We start from the raw sequence: 11,794 nt of genomic DNA, 5'->3' as shown, positions 1-11,794 counted from the left end.
CAGGTGGTGGTTCGTGTACGAACAGGTAAAGTGTATCACGTTGCAAGAGCAACGACTTGGCCTTTTGCTTGGGTATTCTATACGTGTGCATGTGTATTGTGTGTCACTCTTGCACACTGTTGCTTGCTTACCTAGTTGCAAATATGCATGTCTCAGCGAGTGGCCAAATGTGTGTTGCGCGCGCGTGTGCGTGTGTAAGTAAGCGGTCGTCGTCTCGCGGCGCCACACGTTAGGTCTCGGGGAGTTAGTTCAGAAGACCACCCATGTATTAGGAAAAGAATGACATGGCCGTTGCTTTTCTCCTTCTTGTCTCGCGTCGGCAAGACTTGCAGGTTTTGTGTCGTCTGGGGAGACGACGTCGGCAGGGAAGGGATACAAGTTTAAGAGAGGCAGACCACCCAGGGAGAGAGAGGGGCGAAGGGCAGGGAAGGCGAAGGGAAGCAGCATAGAGAGCCATGCACGCTGCGGGCGTTTAGGGAATATTGTCCGGGTCAGTTTGTTGCCTGTCTCTGTGTAACGTCAGAGGCCAGGTTGGCAGGTGGGAGGGAGGGATGTTGGGGAATGCGGGAGGGCGAGCTTCCTGAGATTCAGGGTGTGATTGATGCGAACTTGCATCTCGGCAGATTGCGCCGGTCTGAGTCAGTTATAGATTTCGCATTTTCTGCTATAGCTATAGCTATTCCAGGGGCGCCCGTCCCCCTATATGCTATCGACATATATGCTATAAGGCTAATCTATGTGAGCTATACTTAGACGTCTCCCACCCCTCCCTTTCTCTTCGTATATGTAAGAAGAGGTTGGAATTTCCATGTTTTCCCACGCTGCGCCAAGGGCCTGCTTGTTCCACGTCTGCACATGATCTAATCTATACTGCATGCAGGTTCAAGCCAGTATGTAGGTATGTGCAGGCTAGTCGACGAGGATGAAATGTATATAGCAGATGCAAATATAGACACAGACAGGTTCCGAGATGCGTTTGTTTGCTACGGCCACCCCCCGACAGCAGCAGCGCGTAGTACACCTTGTTGCATCAGGGACGACTTTTTTTCGAACCAACTTGTCATCCGTTCCAACTGACAATCCGGCCCCCGAGACATTTATATTGGCGACCAGCCTATTTTCCCCCTGTTGTTCCCTCTCGCATCCGCGTGTTGCCTGGCCCTGCCTCTCGGCCCCCCTTGATATATCCTCCGAGAGGCGAAGGTGCCGGGGGCGGCGGGAAGTAGCGATCATATAACCCAAGATGCCTGCATTAGTGTGCAAAACCTCCGAAAAAGGGGCGTGAAAACGGGAGTGGGTGTGGGTGTGTATATGGAAAGAACAAGACCAGGCAGGCAGCCTCGCCCTGGAATGATCAGTGTCATCTTGCTCACTTCCTCCCCCGTAAAAGGTTCTCTGTCTCCTGTTTCCTCAGACCCGGTTTCACTGTTACCCATGAGAGAGAGAGAGAGAGAGAGAGAGAGAGGGGGGTGTGTGTGCGAGCGTGCGTATGCTTTCCAGTGGAGGGGCGAGAAGACGGGTCGGTCGCAGTCGCATGGCGAAGCGGGCGGGGCGGGAGACACGGAACGGGTAGGTACCCCAAACCTAAGGGGGAGAAATAGCCTCGCATCGGCCGTAAGTAAAGACTGTGTCGCCGTGGGACAAGATTGCTTGCTCCCTTTTTGGTGTTCTCCTTCTATTTTTTTCTGGAGACGGAGAGAGGACAAAGAGGCTGTGCACGTTGAGCCCCCCTTCGTCGGGGGTTAGGTTATCGGCAGACGGATGGGATGACACGAGGGAGGGGGGTAAACGCCGCGGACGGGAGTTATTCTGCCTGGGACGATCGTGACACGACATTGGGACTTGTGTACGTCGGGGCCTACGGACCATGAGTTAGCCCAGAGCAGGAAACCAGACGTAGGCATATGATCTCATACGCACAACGGCAATGTATGTTAGCAGGTCGTTCGTTACCCAGACTGCTGTCTCCTCTACACCGGCATCGAGGAAAGCCATATCAATAGCCCGTCTAATCTCGTCGGGCTCCGTTTCATATTGACCGGCAGCGAATTTCCTGTTTCAACCGATCGATCCTGTGGTTGTATCACGTCTGTTCAATATCGAGGTCCTGTGTTGCCTTGACCACACAGCCTCCAAGTGACTCAGTAAATCTGGCTGGCTGATGATGGAGGCCAGCAAGCCCACCTCGGAAGCTCATAGGGATGAGTAGGTAGTGAAGACACGAGATTGGAGAATCCGCGAGTGTACGGGTCGGAATCCAGGCAGCAGGGAGGGCAGTGAGCGAGTGACCCAGAAACGACGAACCTAGGGCACTCAGCCTTCGGAAATTATATCTGAACCCTTGTGTTCTATTCGCCAGGCCCGGCCTGCGTACGGCCAATGATGCACGCAGGCACAAGGCTGCTGGGTAGGAATCGGACGAGTTTCCCAAGAAACGGTCGTAAGCGGTACTTTTTGTTTCCCTTGATTTTAGACATCCTTCGCACCCAGAGTCGGCTTGTTGTTGGGTCGCCCCCTCCCCCTCTCCCCTCTTCGCTCTCCATCACGATGGTAAGTCATCGCCGCAGCGTCGTGGAACCGGACTTGGAGCACATCCCCCTGGGGCAATTCGGGAGAAACATTTGGTATATCCCAGGTACTAAGATCTAGATGAAAGCCAAAACAGGATCGTGTATTCTGCCACTCCACGGAGTGGACTTAAAAGCCCTCGGTAGTAGAACCTCACCTGTCTCTCTCTCACCATGGTGACTGGGCCCGATTGTTGCATCGTGCAGGATCGATATGAGCCGAAAAGAGCTGCGAGCAGGTAGGCCTGGGCCGAGAACGCAGGTAGGGGAGAAAAGTACCACCACCTTCAGGTTCTGGGCAATATTGCCAGATCAGTTGCAATATTTGACCAACTTGGTACTCTGCATAGGAGAATACGATATCAGCCCTGGACATGATCACTGCAGCAAGTAGGTAGACCAGTAGACGCTGCTGTTCTTCCCCGGCAGATCTCCCACGGTCTACACAGTGAGCTCTCGACTGCATAGACAGTCCGCATGCTCATGACCTTCGGAGATACCATTGAAGCTTCCTAAGCGCCTCAACCGCCTCGATTACCATATCTCAGTCAGCAACTCATGATCTGCAACCTCCACAGCCCAACGGCAACTCGGCATTTGATAAATGGCACGAGTCATCGAAGCATTTGTTGATCTCCCCTAAGGCACTAGGCCGCAATAATAGCCCGAACTAGACATGACTGATCCATCAAATCCATCCTCAATGTATCTACACATTCCTCTAGGGAGACGCTGGCTTAGCAAACACTCCCATGCACGCCGGGCAATAGTTCCACGCTGAGATGACGTGTTTGCAGGGGACTGTTCATCAACACGCAATATCCCATCACTGGCTCATTCAATAAAGAACATACAAGTATGGCGCGCCTATCGCCCCTATCAGAGTAGCAATACGGAGACATTTGTGTGTGATGACGGGGCATGGGAAACCCCCTCAGGCACCAGACGGATGGTACTGGGAAACGTCCTAAGCAAGTGCCGAGTAGCCTCGCTTCGGGGAAAAAGGATCACATGCCGCTTAGGTTCCGCATCGTTCCCCTTCCTGTCCCTCGCTCTAGCGGTGAGTAAAGGTAAATCCCTAATGGGTCGGCTTTTGAGATCCTTCGTCCCCTCCACCACGTGCTGCATGGTTATTTCTCCCAGAGGGCCCGTTGTTTGTACGATATCGGCCGCCTCTAAACGTGCGACCCTTGACTGGTGCCGGCCTCTTTCTATGGGTATGGAATATATGGATATTTGACTTTAAGATAGACCGGTCCGTTACCAAAGAAAAAGGCGGCCTGCAGCTTGCACTAGAGCTGGTCGCGATCGACTTGGGTTCCGTCTCGCATACTTGTGCTGCGCTGCAGTACTCCGAACGGGGAAAATCAAGAACCTTGGCGGCGACGAGATTGAGCCAAACCGGGGCATTCTTTGTAAGGGTTCTGTAGTCGAACCAGGCTCGGCTTAGCGGACGGTACTACAGAGCAACTAAGGTTAGTCCTCCAAGTGACGTGCGTGAGTCCCGGCTACCAATTTACTTTCGCTTTCCGCGTGGGGACAGTAATATCTTGCCGGCGGGCATCCTAATAAGTTAGCCTCCCCGTTGGGCCTGCGAAGGCCCCGTTGCGTATTGGGATCGGAAGTACCCCTCGTCATGATATGACTCTGGGCCCCTGGCAGGGCTAGCCCGGGTATGAGTAATGAAATCGACGAGATTATGGCAGCCGGTGGAAGCCACAGGCGATCGATAGTGGACGGGTACATATCATCATGTTTACTTGGAAAAACAAAAGCCCCGCTGATGGAATAACTGACAGGCGGCAGAACCATTGGAGAAAAACGACAACATGGCGCCATCACCAAAGCGACTGAGGTCGCCTAGCATTCCGGGTATCCATATGGGTTGTAACGCGAATAGGGCGCAGCTTCAGCCTCAACCACCTCGGACTTCCCGTTCAATTACACGCGCAAATGAGCCACCGTCAGTTGGGGCGGCGAAATCCAACTGACAGCGGTATCCGACCGGGATCAGTTACCGGGCTACCTATGTATGGCGCAAGTGTATTACTCCGCAAGGCCGGAGTCTTGCGATTCTTGGATGGGATTTAGAATGAATGGAACCGAGAGTGACGGACTGCCTCAGGTTTATTAGAGACGTGCAGAGTGGTATCGTTTCTCCGTCAAAGTGAGGGTTGCCAGGAAAAATTCTGGAATCCTACGTTAAGGTCGCATCTGGCGCCATTGACAACCATTCCGTTCGTAGATCCCGAGCTGAGGAGTTCTCTGTCAGTTGATGTATTACTTCACGTGCCCAGGCGCCGACCGAGTTGGAGCGAGATTGCTGACGAGCAACGTTTTGGTGCTTCCGACATTTGCTTCCCCCTTCTAATCTTGCTTTTTTTGTCCACGCATCGGCATGTGACCGTTTTGAACAAACGGCCGTTATGGATGACCGAGTCTGGGGTTCGACGTTTGAAGGTGGCTGGCAGTATGGAGAGAGAGGCGGCCCAAAACATGTACTACGTACGGCACAGATGACAGCGGCTAGCCAGTCCAGCTGAAGCTTGGCTGCCTCTTTGACAGGCAGGCTGAGGCAGGCGAAGATGTCATGGTAGCAATTCGTCTGATGTTGCTACTGGCGATGCAGAACTCAACGGAATGCAACTCATCCCAAAGATGAGACGAAACCCCCAAACCGACCTTTGGCTGGCAACTGGCGCTCACTGCCGGGGGCTCGCGTGGTTTTCGGTGCCGCTCCTTTGCAATCTCGCCGGGATGGTGGGTGCGGTGGTCAGTGGTCTCTGCTACTTCTGCTGGGTTTCAAACAAGGTCGAATGCAACTCTGGAATGGTGAAACCCGATCGCTCTAAACCGTTATCCGCTAGAGCGGTGCGGGTAGCCATGTGTTTGGGATGGAGTCGCAGAGTTGAAGAGGGTATGCGTGATCTGATATGAACAGGGAGTTTATAATATAACCCCTGAAAATAGTGGTGTCGTTGCAACTCGGCCAGTGTCAGTGTCAGTCTGGACAAGCTCGGCCCCAAACCCATCTTCTTAGCCGGTCAATGTAACCGGGTGCGACTGGGACGCCGTCGTATGCAAGTATGGGACGTACCATGGCTCAACTGAGCCAAGAGGCCATGCTTATCCTCATTCAGCTCGGCCACCGCTCAAGATCCCACCCGGGGGGCACTGAGCCTTAGCCTACTGTACGTGCAGGCCCATGCATCCGTACCTGTGTGAACTTCTAGACTTTTCTCCGAGGGGTCAGCGGACGGGAGGTGGTCCGCCATCTTTCCGTAATTGCCTGCAATCAAGGAACCCCGGCTGCTCAGTTGCAAAATGGCTGCAAAACTCCACAGTGTTATACCGCGGTCGAATCGTGTATGTAGTCTTGTCTTCTTGTGCCCTGGTATTTGGGCTTATCGCCCGCCTGCCAGTTGCTAGCATCCATGTCGGCATAGACCATGGGCTGCTAGTTCGTGGGTGAATGCAACGCTGATCCACTGGTAAGCGAGTCAAGGAACGCGTCAAGCTGGACGCAGGTACGGTACGGCGCCCGGTACATTTTTACCTCTTTCTTACATCCATATCTCTTGTACTACCTACCACTCGAACACCACCAGGAGGCTCGGTGGTACGGGGCAGGCGAAGAGAAAGAGCGCGCCGCCCACGAGCCAGATGCGAGTTCATCGGGGCTGGAAAAATCTGGGCGCCACAATGGACAAAACCCTGAGAGGAAGTATGGCTGCCGTCGGGATTCGTCGCCTATCGCACGCCTCAGAAAAATGCCGTCGGACGAGGCCAACGTACAGTATGATAAATACACCGAGTAGCCGATGACGATTGTTAGTGGGTGGTGACGGATCCTTGCTCTTTTCGAGCAGTAGTACTGTTCCTTCTTACCGACCCTCTGGGTAAAAAGAGTCGCGCTAGTATGGAAGGCTCCTCCCACTCCTCCTCTCCTGGCTCCTTCCTCTATCGAGGGAGTGGTTAGGCTGGAGGGGTCGCCCGCCCAGAAGGCCCGCCCATTGCGCTGCGATGCGACTTTACCTTTTTGCTCCTATACAGCGTCGTACCCGCCCATCCCCTCCATCTGGGTGGTTGTGGTTGTTCGCCAATGACCAATAATCTTACCAATCATGACTTGCCTGGCTCTGGTGAGGTGGTCGTTGGTGACGCTACGTCAATCAATACGAGTGCCCAAACCTAACGGCGTACCACGTTTCGGCAGCGGCGCAAAACTGGTTCGTGGTCGCCTGTTGAACGGGGGAACAACCAGATTAGAATTGGACAAAACAAAGTCGGAACTCGCTTAGAGGTGTTTATCTTTCCTTCGTTGCTCTTCTCCCCTTCCCACTCTGCAAATTTTCCTTGCTACTACCTACTACTACTACCTAGGCGTCCGATCCATACCCGCATTCAGCCTCATCCATGACCAAAGCGCAAAAGGGGGTTCGGAACAAAAAAAAAAAAAAAAAAAAAAAAACCAGTTGCAATTGTTTAATATCGGGCTTAGTACACCCCTCCATTGCGCAGAAACGCCCCTTGGAGAGAGAGGCACGAAAAATCTCCGTGTGGTTGGCCTTGTTGGCCTTGTTGGCCGGCGTGCATTCAACGCATAAAGTAGAGATGAGATGACGGCTGCTGCGCGCCTGTGCATCGTTCGAGGACCAGCCAGAGGCCCGTGAGACCCAACAGAGTGCAAAAATGCTCCGAACAGACGAGATGAATATTTTATGCATTATATCCCCATGATGCCATCGCCTTGTCGATTTGATATCGATAATCGTGTAAAATCTGCGGCTTTCGGCGATTCGGGCCACCAGAACGTGGGAAATGTAACATGGAACTCGACTTCGTAATCGCGTTGGCGCGTCGGCGGCTGTTGATGAGGTTTTCCCTGTCATCTCCATCCACTGCTGTCTGCTTGCGTAAAGCCTATCTCTCCCTTCACCTCCGGGGCATAATCTTGGCACTGCGCGCACGGTGATGGGCGCATATGGTCACACATACTCTGTACGGTATTTTTATTTTTATTCTATAGACTCGTCGGCTTAATCTTGATAGAATCATTACGATGCATGTCCTATGTTCCCTGGTCCCGCTGCTCGGAGTTGACATGCTGCTGTTCGTGCATTGTGGTGTGATAGTACAGCTCACCTAACTGCCTTGGTAAACACTTGCATCATTCCACCGAGGCAAGTGTTAGCGTGGCAGTAGCCATGCAGTAGACACTTGAAAATAAGTCAAAGTTAGGTAGGCAAGCGATATACTTGATCTACTCGAAGCGTGTGCATCAGCTATAGTAACACCATCGCATACTTTTGCTAGAGGGGCCCAGTTGGGCTATTGAATAAACTACACACATATCAATGCCAACTATGTAGGTAAATGCCGGATTCTACACAATCATGAGGAGTCGCTTAGAGACTGAGGTGATTCACGAGAAAATGTACCGAGTAACCCCACATGATTTGCGTCGAATGGGAGGAAGGGTGTGCATTGAAACCCTTGCTACATGGCCGTATAGGAGTCTAGTATCATGTATGTAAGTACCTAATGTACGTCGACGCAATTGATCTGTTGCGTGCAACATGACAGGTACAGAAGTAGGTACATACGTCCGCTGAAGTAGGGGTGGCCTCAGTTGACGTTACTGGGCTGTGGGAGAGCCGTGGCGGTAACTCGCTCGTCGGCAAAATCAACGACGATCTGTTCCGGTTTTCGTAACGGTGAGCTGCATCGTGAAAATATTGGTGACAATTTAATAGCGTATTAGTCGTTCCCACTAGTGGATGAATCGATAGTCGTGGAAAATACACCTGCTAGCTTGCCTTATGAGCTGTTGATATCATATCAGAAGATCATATTTTACCTTCCTCCACAGATGTGATTTGCATTGCCGGTGCGGTGGTTCAGATAGTTCCCGTCCTTTTGGACCAGGATTCGATCGACACTCAACCACCTGTAGTATGCATTCTTCATCGTCGCGAGAGCAGTGGTGCATTTCGAGAAGTCCAATCATCTCCGTCGGACCTATGTAGCCCTGTGTGATGTTGACGGAAGGGGTTTTGTCCGGGACAGAGGAGATGTATATTGTGACCTCCAAGTTGCTTGGTTGCTAACTCGTCGGCAAATCAGCTTTGGCCTGGAGCAATTGACAACCAGCGTCAAGAGTCGTGATTGGCCGCGCACCACCACCAATCCTTGCTTCACCAACCATCGATCTGTTAAGCGGGCCTGGCCTTGGGAAATCTATTCTTAATCACGACGACTGGTGGTTTTTACTTTGTGAGGCGGCTTATAACCAATCCATATCCTCCCTTGACCGGTTGGCTGCCAATCCTTTTCGTCTTCTGCGGTACCTTTAAATTACTGTATGCGATGCAAGGTCGCGGTGACCGACTGGGCGGACGTCCGGCAAACCGAGGACCGGGCAGCGGTTTACGACCATGTACTTGGGTCACTCACTGGTAACAAACAAAGTAATGGGGTCTCTCCTCCTCCTGTGCCACTCCTCACTTTGTGGTCAAGCGAAACCGGAATGCTGGGTCGACGGTGGCCCTCTGGCGCGGACACCGCCCTGGGAAGGGGGAGAGGAGGGGAGGGATTTGAAGGGAATGGTCGATACCAATACCAGGGACAATCAAAACTAGGGTGCGTGCAAATTGCAACTGGATAAACCAGGGCAGGTGGAACACTGGAGATGAGGTGACCAGACAACCAACCCGGCCAAACTCGTGGCAGCTCGGGCTACGAGCTGGCCAAGTTCAATCCATGACTGCTTAGCGCTATAGTAGTCGCCGACCTATTGCGACGTTGCTGAGAGCCGCAGTACGGGCCCCCCCCAAACCAAAGATGCTTCCACACACTGATGGAGGGTCCTTCCTGTAGCGCGGTGAAAATCTTCGTGGATTTGCTTCCTTACCGTCCTTCGAAACCCAGACAGACCTTGGGGCTTGGCGTCCCAAACTCCGGTGCTGCCGAAGCTCCCCGGACCACAACTCAGGCGCAATTGGGTTCCGCGATCTACGTGCTGCGTCTTACCTGACCTAGTGGTCTCCTCTCTAACCCCGGGGAGCTTCCTAGCCTCGCTGGAATACAGAGTCTGTCAGGTGAGGTTGAGCACATGCGTATGTATATGTCATCCCCTTTATGATGCACCCGCAGCTATAAGACGTTGTCGCTATAGCGAGCAGGCCCCATTTGTGGCGGTCCTAATTGGACGTGCCCCCAAAAGCTTAAGCTGGTGCTGCATATTCCAGGATTTCAGCATTGATGTAATTCATGGGTTATGTGCGTGCATCCATGTGAGGATCATTGCAGCAATCTTAACGGCGAGCTGGTTGCTATAGGTAGTATTTGTCGGGGGAGAATCAGACACGAACGAGGGTATTTTCAGGTTTTCTACTTTGGGCAATGCATTGGGACGAACGACAAGCTCTCTGCCCAAGCGGCTGTCAAAACGGTTTTACTTGGGTAGCCGATGCAGGTGTGGATATCTTTAGCCGGTTTGTCTGCAGACCAGACTAGTACGTACAGGAGTACAAACAGACATCAGACGAAAAAGGGTCAGGGGTGTGAGACCCTTGGAACAGTGATGCTGGCACAATGCATCGTTACTGCAAGCTGACATACTTATGTACATGTAGCAGGTAGCATGTGTGCTTGGTGTTCCATTGCATTTTGAGTTGAGCCTGAGATGAGGTTGGTAGGTGGGAATCCAAAGACATTATGGCTTCATGACCACACTGGAGACTGCCGCCCAATCTTATGGAAATTGAGATGTATTCTGGTTCTGAAATATTAGTGCTTCTCATTCATTCAAGTGGCCCCTAAATGATACGGGAAAATAAAGAATACTACATGTAGGTAAGAGCTACTTGGAACTCGGCTTTGCTAGCCGGACGCCATTCCGATGCCGCAACAGCTCCTGAGCTGCGTGAAGGATTACTGTACTGTATCGCGCGAACAGAACCTGTCAAGACCGTGCGGGTAATCTAAAAAGGGCTCAACGAGTATGAAGGCCAAATTATATCTCGGCATTTGCCCGCCTCACGCCCAGCAGCTAGTGATTTGAACAGCCACTAAAAAACGGTCATTGGGCTCACAAGTTGGTGTTGGTGTTCTTGACGCTGTTGGTGCTCAGTCAAGCCTTGAGCGCCTAATGGTTTATGCTGGAAATGAACCTGCTATGCTGGCTGGCAATTGGATGCGGGGTTGGGAGCGAGGTTCGTCTCCTCGTCTGATGTTGCTACCTGCGGATGCGGGATCAACCGGAGGATTGATGATTCGACCAAATGGATGACAGGATGTACCACCTCGACGGGCGGTTTGTTACCCATCCGTACCCGAGCAGTCAGTTCGTAATGTTCACCGTGTTCGCTGTTGGCGCGCAGATCGGCTGGAGTGCATGAATTCGCACAAACTGATCTCATACAAGCCATGGGGCGACGAGCACAACGACTGACTCGCGTCCAGCACTATGCGACAAGGCGTCGTCGATCCGCGGCCAAACTTATTATTAGCTGATACTCGAGACTCATTGCAGTGGCTCTCTCGTCCACCCGCCGGTATGCATTGGCGACGGCATGAGCACGTGCGGTTGAGGGAAGTGCCGTACGTCTCATGCGAAGTTGAAGTCTGGAAGCCGGCCAAGGAGGCTCTGCTTGTACTTACAGCATGCGTCTTGTGTTTCTTTGGCGGGTGTGGATTTGGCTCTTGTCAAGTGGACACGGCGAACTTGGGAGTCTGGAGGTACTTTTTTCGTCCCAACTCTTAACGCCCGGTGTTTGGTATTGCAGCTGGCAGGTATTAAAAAAGCACGGTTACCTCAGAATTAGCGTATCCCGGCATAACGGGTGTACTATGGGATGTGCCGACCAATAACTGCCAGGATCTAAACTCTCGGTCTAGATGTGTGTATGTCAGTACAATACCTATTATGTCAGTTGTTGTTACTGCAGAGAGGTAGGTATGCACCTGTAGCCTTGCTCGCAGGTGGTGACTTCGCGATCATGAACCCTCGTATGTCATGTAACGTAGACACACGCATGGCATAAGACGGCCATGACTTTTGCTATTGCGTACCTCCTTCTATTACTTGTGTACCTATACGGTAATGTGCACTCACATGAAGAGACCGGCCTCGATCCTTTTCCCCGACGGACGCGTTATTGCCTTATTTCCTGCCGGTGCACTCGATGCTACAATACCTACGTAGGTTGGCAGTGCAATACCGC

This window comes from Apiospora marii (genome assembly GCF_038362585.1).
Source record: "Apiospora marii strain CBS 49790 chromosome Unknown utg000003l_segment0_segment0, whole genome shotgun sequence".
Lineage (NCBI taxonomy): Eukaryota > Fungi > Ascomycota > Sordariomycetes > Amphisphaeriales > Apiosporaceae > Apiospora > Apiospora marii.
The sequence above is the reverse complement of the archived record's forward strand: the minus strand, read 5'-3'. Positions refer to the sequence as shown.